The sequence below is a fragment of the Cervus canadensis genome, chromosome 3, assembly GCF_019320065.1.
Source record: "Cervus canadensis isolate Bull #8, Minnesota chromosome 3, ASM1932006v1, whole genome shotgun sequence".
Taxonomy (NCBI): domain Eukaryota; kingdom Metazoa; phylum Chordata; class Mammalia; order Artiodactyla; family Cervidae; genus Cervus; species Cervus canadensis.
Genome location: NC_057388.1, coordinates 50,281,956 through 50,300,871, shown reverse-complemented (window position 1 = coordinate 50,300,871; position 18,916 = coordinate 50,281,956). Strand labels below are relative to the sequence as shown.

Here is an 18,916-nt window from a genome sequence, read left to right as displayed (position 1 = left end):
ACTTTTTGCCACGTATTACTGTGGCTTGAAAAAAACATATAAATTCCTATAAATTTATTTTAGAAATTTTAAGTCATAAAGGAAACATCTTTGTTATTGTCATAAATATGCAATATGCTTCTATTTCACCAGTATATACACTGAGGATCACTTTGGTCTTACAGGTGGGGAAAGAAGGTAGTGTGAATGATCTATCTATAGTTCTCTTCAACCTTTCTCCATTTAATTGAGGGAAGTGGAAGGGGAAAATGTGTAACTAGATAAAGGAGCCTGGAATGTTTGCATCTTCTCAAAGATTACAGTAATTATGATCAACAAAGTAGATTTATTTCACTTGCCCTGCATGCACTCCTTTCCTCCTCCCCCGCCCCCATTAGGCTTATCTTCAAAGGATTGTTTTAATAGTTGTGAAAGTTCACACTCTCATACCTTAAGCAAATAAAAAATAAAATTACTGATGAGCACACAATGGTTTTACGGAAAATGAATCTAACCCAAAGTTGGCACTGAATGCAGAAATTTCCATCATCTTGAGCACTGCACCCAGAGAGTCTGGGAGGGGTAGGGCAGGAAAGGGTGGAACTTTGACATCCATGGCCACAGAAATTAACTCTTTCTGATCCCTGTGGCAAAGATCTGTTCTACTAGTTGCTTCAAACATGCTCTTGAGGCCTCCTCGTGTGAGGGCCTAGACTTCTACTCCTGGATATACTATTGAGTCAGCTTTTTCTTTTTTTTTTCAGTTTCTAAATTACATCCTTATCATTTCAAAGGTCAAGCTTATTTCCCATTAGAATGTAAGCACAGTTGAGACAATAGTGACACCTGACAACATCCTTTTGTATGATGACCCTTCGAAAAATATTTCCAAATGACACAAAATTTCTAAAAAGGCTTAAAAATACAAGTCTTTGTGGATAGGCTGGGGTGCCATCTAGTGTCACCTGTCATGTCTTCTTGTCCAGCAGTGGCCCATAAGCCTAGGTTTTCGATCTATCATGATATCGTCAGAGCCACTGACAGAGATTGGGCAGTATTTTCCAGGAAATTCACTGGTGGCATACCTGATCAGTGAGGGATGTTGCCTATGACTCCCCATTTTTGCTACAACATGCTTGTTAGCTTGCACCCCAGGACTGATTCTCAGTGCTGAAAATACTGAATTCAAGAATAATTAGCTTATCCTGACATCTTATGGAGCTAGAAACATTTTGAATGGTTCCTTACATTTAAAAGTAGTGATTTTCCAAATGCGAACTCTAAATTTGCATTTTTTTCTTAAAAGTCTAGTACCACAGGGCTTCTGAGTTCCAGCCAGTCACTGCAAAAGATGGAGCTGGATAATATGTCCCTTTCGATGGGACATTCATTTATTCATTCAAAGGAGGCCAGCCTACTCTGCATATCCGTGTATAAGTCTGGACTAGCCCTTGTAGGTATTTGAGTTTGACACAATTGAAGGGCATTATCTCAAGACATTAAACTTATTTTTAAGAAAAATTTAACTGAAAAATAATAGACATAAAATGTGAATGTTATTGTGTACACTCCACTGAATTTTTGCAAACTAAATAAACCCATGTAATTGGCATCAAGATTAAAAAATAAACAATGGAATGTTATCACCACCTAGAGATTCTTGCATGCCCTTACAGTAACTACTCATCTCCCAAGAACACTATCCCAATGTCTAACCAGCTCTGGTTTTGACCATATTTCTCGAATGCTTCCTAAGTGTTTGAATTTACTATTTAATTTGATCCTTAAAACAACACTGGAAGGAGGTAGGGCTGGATATTTCATCAGCTAAAGAATACTACTTGGTCTATTCAGTGCCATCTTTGACTGCCTTCATCATGACGTTCCATAATTTGGGCAGTATGTTTTCTGAATAACCTGGATAAAATTTACCTGTAAATCCTCCTTTCCTACTGAAATAACTTAACTTGAGATGTTATGTAACAGATAATAAAACCTGACCCACTGAAAGCATCTGTTATTTCAAGCAGCGGGAGACTTCACTGTGACCGAACTCTTCTTTCCCCTGAAGCTTTTATTCACGTTGGTGTTTGGAGGACTCCTGGGTGCTGCTCTGATTAGAAATGAAGAATACACTTGTTAGAAAATTGGCTGCAACCATAGGCTTGGCTCTCAAAGTTCTATATTACTAAGGTATTGCCATGCCTCTGAAAATGCACAAAGTGTTATTATGCTTAGCATGAGCCTTGCAATACTTTCATTTGCAAAATTTATTTTGATGGAAATAGCTCATTAGACCAGAAAATGCCTATTTTGTTTTCATTTCATTAAAAAAAAAAAATCTGTGCATGTTTGCATAGCAGGTAGAGTTAAAAACCCAGTATAGCAAGACGCTGGCTGTTTTTTTTTCCCCCTTTCAAAAACAATAACAGAGAGGGGAATTTATATATAATATGGCGTCATTAACTTGAATATAATGAATGCATGCAATTTTGCATCCTAAAGTATTAATTATAGAGGTATTTATAGTAATTTATAATGCATTAGAAGATTATTTTTTTAAGAGAACTTGGCCAAAGCCAACTGTAACTCTAGCTCTCATTTATAATAATGGAATAACTGCACTGAAACTTGATTTTTTATTCTAATCGTATAATTGAAAAATAACATTTAACATACCCCAAACACGATGAACTCATTAAAAAGCTTTTTATTTGTTATTTTACAATATTTAAAATAATTACCTTGTTTTAAACAAAATTTCAGCCATTATTTTCCTTAGTTCTTTATAGACTAACAAATAGTAATGGAGTTGTTTCTTCAATTATGTTACTGTATATGTCCAAATAGACTGGAAATCTGTTGAATTATAGTGCCCTGAAATTTCTATTTAAGAAACTCTCTATAATTATAAACTTACATGGTTTTGTGGCTCTAGAAGTAATAGGCACTTTTTTTTATGTAAAAGAAGATGAAGGTTTTCCAAGGTTGGAATAAGGAAGCTGAATCAGTTGTTGAATAGGAGCAGGTAGATTTTATGGTGTTCCTTTAGGAGGTTTTACCGTATTTATTCCTACTGTACTTGCAGCTCTCACCCTGCTCCTAGTTTTGTGAAGTGGGTGTAGTGTAGTGTTTTTCTGATGATTCCATTCTGATCATAGTCTACCTATGTAACCTGCAGTGTAGCTGAAATCAGACATTCAGATAGGGCTTGATTAAAGGATAACAAAATGGAAATGAGTTTCAAGAAGTAGATAAACTAAACTATTCAACTTTGGGGGCAGAACCTAATTTCAACTTTTATTTTACTACTAGGACACCATAGCTCTCTTCTGGGCTCCCACTTGCCTGTCCTTGTAGGACAGAGGCCATAGTTGATCACTGCTCTTTGGAAACACCTTCAAAAGCATCTGGAAGTCTCAAAGTCAATAGGAAGTGCTAGAGGCAGAAATAAAGCTTTTTTTTTTTTTTTCTTTCACATCTCTTATCTAAGGATAAGAAGTCACTCTTTTCTGGATGATTGATCAACAGACCTCAGGAGAAACTCAGTTCAGTTCAGCTCAGTTCTGTTGCTCAGTCACGTCTGACTCTTTGCGACCCCATGGACTGCAGCATACCAGGCCTCCCTGTCTGTCACCAAATGCCAGAGTCCACCCAAACCCATATCCATTGAGTTGGTGATGCCATCCAACCATCTCATCATCTATCATCCCCTTCTCCTCCTGCCTTCAATCCTTCCCAGCATCAGGGTCTTTTCCAGTGAGTCACCTCTTCACATCAGGTGGCCAAAGTATTGGAGTCTTAGCTTCAACATGAGTCCTTCTAATGAACACTCAGGACTGATCTTTAGGATGGACTGGTTGGATATCCTTGCCATCCAAGGGACTCTCAAGAGTCTTCACCAACACCACAGTTCAAAAGCATCAATTCTTCGGTGCTCAGCTTTCTTTATAGTCCAACTCTCATAACCATATATGACTACTGGAAAAAACATAACTGACTAGACAGACCTTTGTTGGCAAAGTAATGTCTCTGCTTTTTAACATGCTGTCTAGGTTTGTCATAACTTTTCTTCCAAGAAGCAAGCATCTTTTAATTTCATGGCTGTGATCACCATCTGCACTGATTTTGGAGCCCCCCAAAATAAAATCTGCCACTGTTTCCACTGTTTCCCCATCTATTTGCCATGGAGTGATGGGACCAGATGCCATGATCTTAGTTTTCTGAATCTTGAGTTTTAAGTCAACTTTTTCACTCTCCTCATTCACTTTCATCAAGAGGCTCTTTAGTTATTCTTCACTTTCTGCCATAAGGGTGGTGTTACCTGCATATCTGAGGTTATTGATATTTCTCCCTGGCAATCTTGATTCCAGCTTGTGCTTCCTCCAGCCCAGCGTTTCTCATGATGTACTCTGCATATAAGTTAAATAAGAAGAGTGACAATATACAGCCTTGATGTACTCCTTTTCCTACTTGGAACCAGTCTGTTGTTCCATGTCCAGATAAGGTGAAACCTTATCTATCCATATAAGCAGGATAGAAGATGGATAGAAGCCTTATCTATCCATCTTGGCTTACAGCCTCAAGGAGAAGTATTTAATATCATCCCTCTCCTCCATTCACCCAAAAGATGCACATATTCAGAAAAGAGGGCTCATTTTGTATTTTTAACCCATGTAGGAGAAATCTTTCACTCTTTTCCTACAGTGAACTAACTTGTGTATTCCTTGCTCTCCTCTGATGAAGGGACAGATTTCACTTAGCAAAGGAAGAAAACTTCATTAGCCTCCATAAAAGACTGGTCAGCTAAAAATCTTGACAAAAGACGAGTACTGAAAAACAACATAGTCAACTCTGGTCCCTCTAGATCATGGAAGTTGATTCTTTGCACCAACTTTCTCTCTTCTCTGAGGCTCTAAGCATCTGGGGAGGGTACTTGCTTCACTCTCTGCCCCATGGTAAATGGGGGTCTTTCTGTGACCAGGTTTCCACCAGCTTTGTAGGAAGGTGAGTAGGCTCTGGTTCCTTGGATAAACAAAGTATATATTAACCAGTTCTCTTTTGATTACAATTTACCAACACTCATTTCAGTCAGATTAAGAAAGAGAAAATCCACTGGTTTATATAGCTGGGAAGAAAATGAGGTAGTTCACTCTTTCATAGAAGAATATTCAGTAAGGACTGGAACATGAGACCCAAATCTACCCGGTCTAACTTTGTTTCTTAGTCTCTCATTTCTGCAGCTCTCTGCTTGGTTGCCTTTTACAGATGACCTCTGTCAGTTCTGCTACTAAAAATGAGTTTATTTGTCTCAGTATCCATTTACTTATTCCAGGACAGGACTGCTGGTTTTGATTATGTTGTTTTCAAGAGAAAAAATAAAGCACCCATTTATTATTTAATGCTCACTGAAGCAATGTTCTATCTAGATTGACTAAACAAGTTTTCTATTAAAAATAACTACATGTATTCCACAGTGGTAGAAATATGTAAGTATAATAACATAAAATACATAATCATACATATATAATATATGGGAGAGAATGAAACTTTTTTATTGCAAGTTGATTCAAAAGGTACTGCTGAAATCCCACTCCTGTGTATATGTCCAGGCAAAACTCTAGTTCAAAAAGATGCATGCACCATAGTTCTTGGCAGCATCATTTACAATAGCCAAGACATGGAAACAACATAAATGTCCATCAAAAGAAGAATGGATAAAGACATGGTCTATATGCATATATATATAATGGAACATTACTCAGCCATAAAAAGAATGAAATAATGTCATTGCAGCAACATGGAAGGACCTAGAGATCATCACTAAAGTGAAGTCAGACAGAGAAAGACAAGTACCATAAGATATCACTTATATGTGGAGTCTAAAATATGAAACAAATGAGGACATCTACAAAACAGAAACAGACTCAGAGACACAGAGAAGAGACTTATGGTTACCAAGGGGAGGGGGTTGGGGGACGGAAATACTGGGAGCTTGGGATTTGCAGATGCAAACTAGTATACATATAGATGGATCGTTAATAAGGTCCTACTGTATATAGCACAAGGAATTATATTCAATATCCTGTGATAAGTCATAGTGAAAAAGAACATACACATCTCCAACAGAATCACTTTGTTGCACAGCAGAAATTAGCACACTATAAGTCAACTATACTTCAATAAAATATTTTTTTAAAAGATACAAAAAAGATACTGCTGAACTTGAAGTCATCTGATAGAGAGGAGGTCAAATTCAGGGTTTACTTAGAACCAAGGTTCAATGAATATTTAGAATACTGAGGGGGCAAAGTTGTATATTCCTTTGACAAATTGAATCACCTATCAAACAAAACTGCTACTAATAAAATTTTGGTAAAAACTTCCTGGCAGCTGGAGTAGGTAGGGTAATCTTTAGAACAGCAACTTTTTAACAAAGTATCATCTTCCATCAGGTAAAGGAGGTAGCTGTCCCTGCCCACAGAATAAGACTTTAAGGTATGCATAGCTCAGTGACCTGAGGTTGGCAGCTAAATTGAGGCTAAGTTGGTACAGATGGAATGTTCTGAGGCATCTGTGAACCCAGGCAAACTCATGTTATTGCCCCTCCCCACCCCACCCCAGGAACTACAGTAGGAGAGAAGCAACTCTCTCTGTTCACATTCTCAGACTTGATGCCTTCTCTTTTGCAAGAGCAGATCTTCTCTGGCTGTTTACTGGGCTCCTCTGGGGGCTCAGCAGTTAAGAATCTGCCTTCAATGCAGGAGATGGGGTTTTGATCCTTGGGTGGGGAAGATCCCCTGAAGAAGGAAATGGCAAACCACTCCAGTATTCTTGCCTGGGAAATGCTATGGACAGAGGAGCCTGGCAGGCTACAGTCCATGGGGTCACAGTCAGACACGATTGAGCAACTTGCATATGGATTGGCTTTAGGAAAAAAGAGAGGATTTTAGAAACTCTACTGAAATTTAAGTGGGAAATAGGACCATTGCACTGTATATTGTATTATGTATATTGCATTCTGTATACCTTCAAATGCATTAGAAAATGGAGCTCCATCAGGGTAAGGGGATGCTTACACTTTGCCCAGGGCAATCTGGGCTGGATCCAGCTCCCCTACTGACTAAGTCTTCGTGCAGTGCACAGACTGCTCAACTGTATATTTTCCTCCCCTACACAAAAATGGTGACCCAGAACCACACTAATTACAACCTTTCTTCTAAAAGACCACTCAATTCAATTTCATCTACTTATCAAATAAATTCTAATTACTTTCTAATTTCCGGTTATCTGTTCTTTTTTGTTTCTTCATAGCCATTAAAAAGAATGTATTTGAATCAGTTCTAATGAGATGGATGAAACTGGAGCCCATTATACAGAGTGAAGTAAGCCAGAAAGATAAAGACCAATACTGTATACTAACGCATATATATGGAATTTTAAAAGATGGTAACGATAACCCTATATGCAAAACAGAAAAAGAGACACAGATGTACAGAACAGACTTTTAGAGTCTGTGGGAGAAGGCGAGGGTGGGATGTTTCGAGAGAACAGCATTGAAACAAGTATACTATCAGGGTGAAACAGATCACCAGCCTAGGTTGGATGCATGAGACGGGTGCTCAGGGCTGGTGCACTGGGAAGACCAAGAGGAATGGATGGGGAGGGAGGTGGGAGTGGGGATCGGGATGGGGAACACATGTAAATCCATGGCTGACATATGTCAATGTATGGCAAAAACCACTACAATATTGTAAAGTAATTAGCCTCCAACGAATAAAAATAAATGGGAAAAAAACATACATTTTAAAGTAAGCTTTTCTTAAATTTAAGATAGACTCCATTCTCAAAATAACTATAAAATAACACTACATCTATTTAAAATAATAGTTCAGAAAAGACAAAGAAGAGAGGAAAGTCTTTTTCATCCCTGTCCCATCTTCTAGAAACATCCACTGCAGGACTAGGCACTGGGGTTTAATAACTTGCCCAAGCTTTAACCACAGTGAGTAAGGGCTTAATTCCCATAACTTTGACTCAGGAAGTTGCTAAAACTCTACACTCCATTACCTCTTAAGCACTTTCCATCTCTTCATTTTTTTCCTTTGGATTTTTCTCAGTTATTGCCTCAAGAAAAAAACTCATCTCTCTTACTTTTATCCTCTCTTCCTTTTGCTGATTGAGAATCCCAGATGATCTCGGTCAAGTCAAGCAAGCACAAGAATAGAGCTAATGAAATATCTTCATTAAATAAAATGAGAGTTTTACCTTTTGTAGTGAAATTAGACAATATCAGGAATCAATGGTATCAACCTTAAAATATCTTGAATCCTCTTCAGAATCTATAATGACATCTTCTATTTCTCTTATAATTAAAATTTTAATTTAATTTACTTAAGCACCAATGTTCAAGGGAAATTTCTTATTAAATTTTATTGTACTTCTTATTTTCCAAATGTATAGCAACTTTTACCTCACTTTATATGAATGAAATTGAACACTGCCTCAGACTTCTTTCTTAAACTCAAGTAATCTTTTTAGAATGTATAATGTACATAAAGTATTTGATAGAATCATAAAAGCAGCTTTATTTCTACCAATTTGATTTATAGAAAGTGTTTCATTGCATTGTAGTCAACATCACATGCACTTCAGGATTATATTGTACTTAGTTCAGTGCTTTCTGTGTGTCCTCTTATGCTTTTATGTATTTAATTTTCCTATTACATTTTGAAATTCTCAAGAGCAGAACCTTTTCTTAGTTTACAACATAGATTATGTTGGCTTATTTTTATATAAGTTTAATAAATTTTAACAAATGTTAGTCATTAGCCATCAGATGTGAAAAGCTTTTCTGCAAGAGATATTTTTAATAAAATGATGTGACATATTAGAGATTTACCTAGGATGAATATTTAGTAAGGTTTACTAATTTTATTAAAAAAAACTTCAGTGATAAATTTGGGAGGAAATTGAGTAAAAGCTTCTGTCCAGCTCTTAGCCTCCTGTTCCTGATTCAGATACTGTCTGGCTTTTGTTTTTCCTTTGCATAATTAAGAAGCGGGGACCTAGGAAATGTTGATCTGCAGGGTAAAGTTTCCTTCCTTGAAGCAGAATGTGCTCTATGAACTGAAACAGCATACTTTTCCAGTTTAGCTATGAAGTAGGGATGTTATTCATTATAATTATTACTATATAGATTCAGATTAAATGTGGACTTAAGCTCAATTCATAATATTTAAGTTCTGAGTTTTTTAAGGCACATGATTATCTCCATAGATGTCACTTTTTTCTATACCATATTTTATGAATGTATGCATTTTAATTTGCAAAAGCAGTATGTTACTTTAGATCCTATATTGCTTCCTTTTTTAAAGATCGAACCATGTTTGCTCTTTGCATTTCTAGTCCATTGCTTCAAAGCAGGGCTCCATATACATACACAATATTTTGCTTATCTATTCCTTTAGTGATGAGCATCTTCGATTCCAACTCTGCCACCATCACTAATGTGACATGTTCTTCTAAATGTCCCCTTAAGCAATTGTGTAAGAGATCCTCCAGGGATTACCCCAGAGATGGACTGCTGGGCTACTGGTTACACCACTCAGATTTTCACTAAGTACTGCCAGATTGCTCTTCAAAATGACTGTACTAGTTTTATTTCCACATTTTGGCTAACTCTTGGTATTACTCCACTTTCTATTTTTTACAAATCTAATAAATCTGAAGTGGCACTTTAATTTGCATTCATTTCTAGTAATTAGTCAGGTTGAGCCTCTATAAATACTTCTTAGCTGTTAATGTTCCCATCTGCGAATTCTTCTTCCTGTCTTTTACTCAAAATTTTTTTTTCTCTAAGGTTTCCTGTCTTTTTCTTGCACTTTTGTAAGAGTTCTTTTTAGAGTGGAGATATTCATCCCTAAATAAGTTTTGTCTTTAAAAGACTTCAACCTTCTTGGTCTGTCAATTATAAGCCTGTGGTAACTAATGAAAAGAAATCCCAAATTTTAGTTTAGTTTTCACTTTGCTGAGCTTTTTGGATCTTGATTTTAAAAGCCCTTTCTAATTCCAAAGCTACAAAGATTTCCACCTACAACGTCTTTTATTCTCTTTACAGCTTCTCCACTAATTTTTCATGTGAAAACATTTTGTTGAACTAGAACAGATGTGACAATCTTTTCTTGTCTGAACACCTCCACGATGGCATAAACAAAGCTGTGCCCTTGGGCAAAAAGTCCATCCTGGAGTGAACGAGGTTTGCATATTTAACTTGAATTTATATTAAAAAAAAATGGAAATATGAGGGAGATTTTTAAAAAACTCCTCTTTAATGTCTCTTTTCTTAACATAGGAAGGAAGAATTGTGAAAAGAGTTTAAAATTCTTGATCTGATTTTGTGCCAGGTATGAGAAGAGAGAGAAGATGGTCTTCAGTGCTATCAAACAGGTAGCCTCAGAGAGAAGTTCTTAAGGTAAATGTTTGTATTTGCTTGGATCATTGGACCCTTGTTATAGAGCAACTGTTTAAGTATTAATAGATTCCTGTTGTGTGAAGAGCATTATTATTTTCAAACATTTTTCATTCCTTCCCAGCCCCTTTTCATTTTGTGCCTTTCAAGCAGGAACACAAGCAAATACTTCAGTTGTTGCAGTGTTCAAGTTGTGGCTTCATAGGAACTCTGAGCATATGTTTTTGTCCTACATTTTTATTTTTTGTGCATTTGTTGTCTCTTTCGGTTCTTAAATTAACCTAGTTTATAAATTGAGCCCTATTTGTCTCTACTTAGTTTTTATTGCCTGGAATTTGTGTCAAAAAACTCAAAGGACATGGCCCCAGAGGAAACAACCTATTTCCCAATTTTAGATTTTAATTTACTACCAAATTTCTTGGATGCTTATTTATATATTTTACTTTTCAGATCCTACACCTCACTTTGGAAGTCAGGTCTGACAAGAATGTCTCCTGGGAGTCTTAGGCTATGCCCTGAAGAGAATGTATACATCTATGGACTTTCATAGCTCATATGACCTTTGTCTTCTGGGGAGTCTGATTCTTTCATGCACTTGCCACTCCCAATACAGCCAGAATCCAGGGAGCTGAGCCCAGGGAGAGGAATAGGGGTACGGATACAGCGACCTCCCAGGCCAGCTGTGTAGTGACCTCTTATCTTCCAGCTGTGAGGAAGAAGCTCTGGAGCAGCTGCTTGGGACTGAGCGCTGTGGTCGGACTGGCTTGGGCATGTGGCCTCTTTACTTGTCTGCTCTTTGATTTTTTTTTTCTTTCTGTTAGCACAGATGTGGGCTCACATGTAAGACAGCTGCTCAAAGGACATCTCAGAACGAAAAGCAATTTTTATTCAGTCATTAGGATCACTTCCTCAGATTTCATTACTCTAGTAAATATTTATGGCATAACACACACACACACAGACACACACACACACAGACACACACACACTCTTACACAAAATCCTCTGATACTAATCTGGGTATTCTCTCAATAAGATTACTGTGAACAAGACTTAAAAAAAATTAATATAACTATTCTTATGTTTAAATATACATTTTTAATCATCTCCCTCCTGCCAGGGCTAGTCCTATAACTAATTTGTATTATTGAAGGGGTGTAGAAAGGCCATTCTGTTCATAAATATTTCACCAGCTTGTTATGAAACCTGAAATTCCTTCCAGAGGCACTCCTTTAGTTAAGCCGTGCTTAACAAAATTCACATGCATTGATTTTCTTACAACTTGGTCATCTTATTGCAACCCTGCAATGGAAGAGCATCATGCTGTGAATTAAGGATGCAGGAGGCACAGGTTAGGTAAGGTTCCTGCCCTCCAGATGCTTACAGTCTGGAGAAGCAGGGCACATATACTGAAGATAAAATGATAAGAGAAGGGAGTATCTCTGTAGATGATTGCATCTATTTGTGTAAATCACTGCAGCTGTGTAAATCATCACATTTATAGGAGTTTAGAAAAAATCTCCCAGGGCTGGTCCTGAGAGAAGGGTTTTTGAATGCCTAGGTGCTGGAGCCTGACCCTGATGGAAGGCAGGGCTTGGATAAAGAGAGAAAAGATAAAGGATATTCTAGACAAGGAACAAAGGGAGAGGTACAAAAGTTAATAATGTGCCCTGGAAACAGAGGACAGAGCAGGGTGACTGGAATGGATGAGTTCACGTAAGAGGTTCCCGACAGGGAGAGGATGCTGCCGAAGACAAAAACTTGTGTAACAGGGTCAAAAAATTGGACAGTTTTCATCATCTATTTTAGCTCTAACCTGTGAAAAACTGGTTTTTTAGAATACACGTAAATCAAAGAGAATCATTCTATTTATTATTTGAGCCACAGAAAGAATTAACAAAGCTGTGTATGGATGGCAACCAGGGCTGCTCCCAAGCAAAACTGTGAACACATCAAATCTGTCCTTGATTCTCTGCTACCCTCTTTTTCTAGGAACCTAGTTTACTTCTCTATTTGCTGACTCTTCCACTGGAGATGGCCTGCCTAAATGCTACTGGGGTTAGCCCACTGTTTATCAGAGAAATTTTGGGGGAAATAAACCCACTCCCTAATGCAGCCCCTAACTATCACTGGATTCTCTTAAACCGAAACCCTCTCCTTTGTCTCTGGCGTCTCATCTCAGACTTTCCTGTGCTTCACCTTGCCTGACCCCACTTCCACTGCACGCATCTCCCTGAACATGCACTGTGCCTCCTGAATCCCGTTACTCCTGCAGCCTCAAACCCTTCACATCATGCTTCTTTTCCTTTCTGGTCTCACTAGAGACCTAGAAATCTCTACAGTTTCCATGGCTGCTCATTACACAGAAGCTACTCATCCCTCATACCCCACATACCTTAGGGTGGGGTAAGCACCCTCCTCCCATCCCACTGCCCTTTTGGGGGTCATTTCTTCTAATCAAGTAAAACCTCTTGGTCCTTTGAGGCTCTTTGTTTCCTTCTACCAATGTATGGACTACCAATCAGTCAGGTGTTTAGACCCGATTTACTGGTTTCCCTTCTAATCCAACTCCTCCCATCATCCACAATGACTTTGTTGTTCACATGGATGTTTCAATCCAACATTTTAACTCATTTTCTCTGTGTCTTTCTTCCAGTGGCCTTTATCCTCCATTTCTTTTGGGTACCCACCCCTATGACCACACTCTGGACATTGGAATCACTTGTATGGGTTTCTTCTCTAGAAGAATACCTTGAAACCTTCCCTCTATGATTGCAACTTCCTGTCTTCCTAAGGCTTTATCATTCTCAAGCTTCACTCTCTTAGAGAGATCCAGTCCTTTCTCTGTTCTAGTGGTTTTCTATATATCAGCCTACACTTCCCTCTCCTTTCTTCCCATCCTGATTGGATGCCAGAGTCCATTATTTTAATCACACTGATGTCAATACCTTTACAACCCTTAAACCACTGTTCTCCTATTTCATCCACTTAGTAAATTTCGAACTCTGGGTCAATCTAGCTTTCTTTTAAAAGCACATCAGTTGACAAAGTGTAGGAAAGTTCTGCTCCAACTCTAGTTCCATCACTCTTCTTTTGTCGCTGGCAGAATTCTTCAGAGAGTTGCTTGAATTCACCCTATGCCATAGTCACTTCTCCATCCACTCCCTTTATCCTCTCCCTTTTCTTCCTCCCACAGAATAAATCCACCCTATTGCAAAGACAAGGTTATTCATCCCCAAAGACACTTCTGAGCCCTCACCTTCCTGCAGGACTAATGTTTCCACCTTCTCCTGCTTTTCTGGAATAGTGTCCTTCTGTACTGCAATTCCCTTCAGACAATATTCAACATTGGATGTGGGAGCCCTTCTACGTGCCAACAAAATCTGCACCCGTACATTCATGATCAAACTTCCTTCCTCCCTCCTGTTGTAAAAGAAGAAGTGCTTCCTTCTTGCTCAAGGCTAATCCTGCCACCTACAAGTCTGAGTTCACTCGGCCCAAAACCCAGGCATCTTTCTTGACTCCTCCTCTCTTACTCTTGACATTGTAGGGCATTGTGTCCCATTGGTTCTGCCCCCTTTCCATCTCTGGATTCTGTCCAAGCTCCTCATCCCCACTGTGAGTGCCCTGGGTCAATTTACCATTATCACATCCATACTGCTATTCCAGCATCCTCCTCAGAGACCAATTTATTGCTAAGCTAACAGAAGCTTTAGCTGTAGGGTTCTATTCTTCCACAGGCCTTTGCAAATGCCCTGTCTTAGAATGTTGTAGTCTTTGTCTTATAGGGAAGCTACAAAATGCCTCAGCTTCATTATCTACTGCATGTGGATTTGACCCCACACCCTACATGCTTTGTCACCTCTGGTATCCCTCTGGACTAACCCATTGTCCACACTGCCAATAGTGTGATGTTTTGCAAATGAAAATCCTATCAAGCCACTCTCTCATTTAAAAGCCCTTCAATGCTCTCCTATTGCTTTTAGGTTTTAGGGGAAAATTCCTAAGAACAACTTTCAGGTCCATTCTGACTGACTGACTATTGCTTTTCTCTCTAGTGTCACATTTTATAACACATTTTATGTGTTTTGGGAGTATGTTTACGTCTACATTGAGGTAAGCAGGGAAGGTTCTGTCTTTCTTTAGAGATGAGGAAAATGAAGCTCAGAAAGGATAAACAATCTTCCCAAGTCTATGGAATAAATGACGTACATTGCTGAGAGCTGGGCTGAGTGCTTCAGATTCCAACTGCAATTTATTTTTCCATTAGAACATGTACAAATGTCCTCATTCTGGGACCCTGCTAAAAACAGTGAAGTCTTTGTAATTTTGAAGTCACATATTAGTTGATAAGGTTTTCACAATTTGAGTTATATGTAAACAAACTGCTGAATGTGTAAAAACTAATTTTTTAAATTATTATATTTTAGTTACTATAGTAATCTATATTTGCATATTAACTCTTTACAGGCTGGCATAGTTTAGGACATGTGTTTCTCAAAAAGATACATTTATAAAGGGGATGGTTCAAGCCAGGATGCTTTCAGATCTATGTAAGGCCGTCCTGATTTCGGAACACTGTACTGACCAAGACAGTCTGAAATTTGCTTGAACTTATGCCATGTTTCTTCCTGATTATGGCACCTGACCTCTCTTTTCTTTCACTTAAAAAAAACGCAATTTTAAATCCTTTTCTCTGCTCCTTTGAGATGTCAATCTTCTCTCCAAAAATAATGTCATAATTTTGAATAAAGTCTATCTTGCCATTTTAAGCAAGTGTTCCATATAATTTTCTTTTAGTGTTCACTTTGAAGAGAATTGATAAAAATATGGAAAAATATATCTGCAAGCAGAACACAGATACTGATCTTGGCCCTTTCCATTTAATTTCACGTGCCAATACAAGTTTGTCCTAGGTCTTCTCGACTTGCACAAGGAAGCAGAATTAATGTATATTTCTCAAAGATCATATACAATATTCCAGAGTTCATTGATTTGTTTAGACCCCTGCTTTAAATGGATTCTGACATAGTGCTTCACTTTGTTCATGTGTCTCTTTACTGCTGAGCGTAGATTATTTTCTTGGTGACGTTTTCCTTAGTATAAGAGCAGACAGCATTGTTTTCCTTGCTGATAATGCCTTGAGTTATTTTATGACATGGTTTCATTCGTCTCCACAAAAGCAGGAGAATATTGAGAAGGCTGGAATATAAGAAAAGGCCGTTCAGCCCACCAGGCTCTTTTCCTTTTAATGCACCCTGGAGAACATTTAATTGCTTCTTGAATGACCCCCAAGGTCTTCCTAGAATGAGCTTGTTGTCTTCTTTGTGGAGGAGACCATCCCCATTTCATTCGAACTCATTGTGACTTAATTATAGGATACATATAATAAATTGGAGGCAATCAGTAATCCTTAATCAAACAGGGTAAATTTGTTTCACATGCAAGACACAATGGGCCCTTGTGAAATAGATGGCACACTTTCATTTACTGCACGATACCCAGATTAATTAACTCACCTGATAGCCGTGGTTCCAATTTCCCAACTGCAACTCAAGTCTATCTTACCCTTGCCCTTCTTTTTTCTCTTTCTTATTATCATTCTATAAAACTGCTCTTAATAGACTTTCAGATTCAGATATTATCATTTCTCTCCACAGATATTATTTTTCTGTTATATAAAAAAAGATGTTTATGAATAACATAGTAATGTTTATATGTGTGTGTATACATGTATATGCATACACACACATATGCACATGCATATACACACATACATGCATGCAAATACACATTTATAAGAGAAGACACTAGAATGTATTCTGATACTGTGTTTTCTTTAGTTACAGCTCTGTTACAAATCTGAGTTCAATGGGTCTACATCCAGAATGTTACAGTAATTTCTGCAAGCTTCCAGCAGTGCCTAATCACTCTCCAGAGCAGAGCTTTTAGCTGTTTGGTTTCTGCTGGCTGTTTTCCCTGAAAATTACTGTAAGAGATTTAATTGATTTAAATTCATTTATCTTGTAAAAAGTTGAGGTTTTTTATTAAATGTAAGTGTCTGTCTAGTGCCTCTCATTGTGTATCCTGATTACTTTTGGTGACTCAGTGTAACATTTAATAACTATTAGTTTTCTTTTGGAGAGTTCTTAACCAGGAAACAAGAGTTCTTACAGCTACATGGATAATTAACGTGAAGCTCGTCTCTCTCCTGAGAGACGTCAAATATGTAAATGAGGGACTTAAGCCGTAACCAGACATGGTAAGGAAATCACTAAAAGTTTTATCACATGAAAGCTAAAATCCGCAGTTAAAAAATATATCAATATGCTTTGAAGAACTAATTTATGCTTCTTGCTTAGGATTTGTGAAATTTATGGGCTTCAAATTCTTTTTCAAAGCTGCTGGCGCTAGTCAGATCTATTAACAAAAAACCAAAGCAGTTAATAAGGAAACAAGGGCAGAAAGCGTGTTTAAATACCACACAATGTCTGGCACATGACTAGAGGTCAACACTGAATAAACTTGTACCAAATTTTTATCTTCCATTTTACAAAATCCTCTTTTGTCATACCTAACACTGCCTAAATCTTTTAATGATAATGCTTCTCAGAGCAAACCAATACATATCTTTCATATGTTCTTATTACTAAAGACTTAGAAAAGAGGGAAGAGCCATTCACATTTGATGTTTTAAACTGAAAACCAGTTCTCTTCATTTTTCTATATATATGCTTTTGCTATATATCTCAAGGTAAATATGGAGCAAAAGATCTTTTAAATTTCTGTGCTTATTTTTAATCTGAAGAGAAAACATTCTATCATTACAAAAACTTTTAGTGACCTGGATAATATATTTTTGTTATAACTGGTGGATTATGTTTTCCTGAAACACAGTTGGAACTAGTGATTGGAATGGGTGAAACCGGAAAACTATTTGTAAATTCACAAGAGAATAATTTTCTCAAAAACTGAATAGGTTTTCTTGTTTGTTTGGTTTTGGGGGGGGGGTGGTAGGGAAAGGCAAATCATCTGAAACTTTTAAAGTCATTTTACTTGGCTTTCAATGGTTCATGCACTTTCCATGAAATGTACTTCTAATTCAAGTCTGCGGCTGGCTGTGCAGGTTGGATACTGGATAGTTAGAGCAATAGGAATGACATGTGACCTGGATCCAGACCTTTCACTAACTCACACCAGGGGCACCCTGGCTGAAGCAGGGGCACGTGTTCCTCTGAGGCACAAAAGTCCACCGCTGCTGTGACTTTTTCCTTTTCCCTCTGCAAGTCTGGGCCACATCACCCAGCCTCACCCAGGCTAGCTAGAATCAGGATTTGTACAGCTTATGCATGATTTGCTTAAGGAAATTGTCTGACTCTTAAAAGAGCACTTGGTCAGGAATAAAGGGCATTTGTGTGCTTGACCAATTCTCCTCAGTCGGAATTTAGTGACTGCTTCCCAAGTCAACTGCAGTGAATCTGATCCAAGGTAAAATATCCAACTGTGGAAATGCAACATTTTGAAAAGGCCACAGTCATGTTTTCTTTAAGATGAGAAAGTCAGATTCACTTCCTTTTTGCCCATCACACTAGTTTGCTACAATGCAGGCATTTGTTTTTCTCCATCACAGTATTTCTCTGTTTTCCAAGGGATAAGATATAACCAGGATTCTAGTCATGACAACAATACAAACTTTAATGGCAATTAGTTTGTTTCTTTGTTTCTAGGGTTTCACAAGTACAGATGTTCTGAAGAACTCTCAGTGGCCCCAGGCCTCCATGGGTTATCACTGTCATGCATGCTCTCAAGCACTGCAGGGGGTGTGAGATGTTTCTCAGCTCACGGTGAACTTTACAGCCTCACAGGGGATATTGAGTTCCAATGCTTCATATTCACCAGTTTCTGTTGTATTTACTTGTTTCCCTCTTCCAATCTCTCAACATCTTTTAGATCTCAAATTTTCATAAAAACAACATCCCACATTGGTAGGTACTTGCTTGTTCATAAAATTTGTCATATTCCTAATCTCACTTGATCCTTCTGTAGCACTGCTATCTCACTGGTTACTTACTCTTTTGCTTCATTAGCAAAAGTCAATATCCAAACCCATTAAAGACATCTCCTAAAAGTAAGATGAGCCCTGTTCATTCTAAAAACAACAAAAGTGCCTTGCTTTTGCAGACAACAAAGAGGACTGGCTCTGTCCTAGAGAGGCAGTTGTCTGCCTGTTGCACTTTCACTATATGAGTTGACCAAAGAAAGTGTGATCATCCATTTGCAAAGAACTGGACCATTTATTCTTTAATTTTTACTTCTTTGGCTTTCACTTTTCAGTATCATTCTAGAAAATGTATGATGGAGTGGCTTACTCCTGAAGAAGAAAAATGTTGGATGAATAAAATAAAGTTTTGCTGGGCTTCTTGCTAATTCATTCCTTAAAATGTTCTTTTTAATCGTATTAATGAT

General features: G+C 37.8%; 1 long non-coding RNA gene across 1 annotated transcript in view; it reads right to left on the bottom strand.

The window, feature by feature from the left end:
- The window catches only part of LOC122438350, a 388,736-nt gene that overhangs the window by 150,484 nt on the left and 219,336 nt on the right, over positions 1-18,916 (bottom strand). The gene's annotated exons all lie outside the window — the stretch shown is intronic.